This window comes from Cynara cardunculus (assembly GCF_001531365.2).
Source record: "Cynara cardunculus var. scolymus isolate 2C chromosome LG 13, CcrdV1, whole genome shotgun sequence".
Taxonomy (NCBI): domain Eukaryota; kingdom Viridiplantae; phylum Streptophyta; class Magnoliopsida; order Asterales; family Asteraceae; genus Cynara; species Cynara cardunculus.
The window spans coordinates 26,549,715-26,550,970 of NC_037540.1; positions in this window are offsets into that span (position 1 = coordinate 26,549,715).

Genomic DNA, 1,256 nt, shown 5'->3' on the forward strand with positions numbered 1-1,256 from the left:
CGAGTCCTAAAAGCGGTCTTCGACACGTCCTCTTCTCGAACCTTCAACTGGTGGTATCCTGACCTCAAATCGATTTTCGAGAAACAGCTGGCCCCTTGCAACTGGTCGAACATGTCGTCGATCATCGGCAATGGATATCTGTTCTTTATCGTGATTTTGTTCAACTCCCGATAATCGATACACATCCTCATCGTGCCGTCTTTCTTTTTGACGAACAAGATCGGTGCTCCCCATGGCGACGAGCTTGGCCGGATAAATCCTTTATCTAAAAGTTCCTGCAATTGCTTCATCAGCTCTTGCATTTCTGTTGGGGCTAAACGATAAGGCGCCCTTGCGATTGGTACCGCACCCGGTACCAAATCGATTCGGAATTCCACCTGACGTTCCGGTGGTATTCCTGGTAATTCATCTGGAAATACTTCTGGGTAATCCCTTACCACTGGAACATCATGTATCACCTTCTTTTCGAGCTTAGCGTCGATGGCGTATGCCAAGTAAGCCACACATCCCTTTCGCAGGCACCTACCTGCCTTAACTGAATTGATTAGTCCTATGCAGCACTTCTTCCAATCACCGTAGACATGAATTGTTTCTCCTTCTGGAGTTTGAATCTTGATCAAATTCTTATTGCATACTATTTGCGTATGATTGTTGGATAGCCAATCCATCCCCAAGACCACATCAAAACCTCCTAAGCACATTGGCATAAGCCTAACAGGGAAATCCTTCCCATCTATAACAATTGTGCATTTATCAAATACTTCGTCTACCTTACACTGACTACCGTCGGCTGTTTCTATAGTGTAGGTTTTGTCTAGTCTATAGGTACTGCTATTCAGATAGTGGCAGAAGGTGGTAGACACAAAACTACCATTTGCACCCGAATCAAATAATACATGTGCATACACATTGTTGATAGGGAACACACGGGATACGACGTCGGACGTTTCCTTGGCCTCCTCCAAGGTCATGCTGTAATATATATATATATATATGCGTTATATATATATATATATGATATATGTATGTATGTTGTATGTGTGTGTGAGAGCATTTTAATAAAGAAAAGAAAAGAGAGGGGTCGGCTATTAAGCCGCCTCTCAAATTCTTGTGGTATGATGATATAAATTGAAATTTTGAAGAGAAAACACACACAACAACACCTTCTATTGTTGGAAAGTTTTTCTCTCAAAGTGTATTTGAAGAATCTGCAGGAAGAGGAAGAGGTCTCTAAAAGTTTTGATTCTCATTAAAAG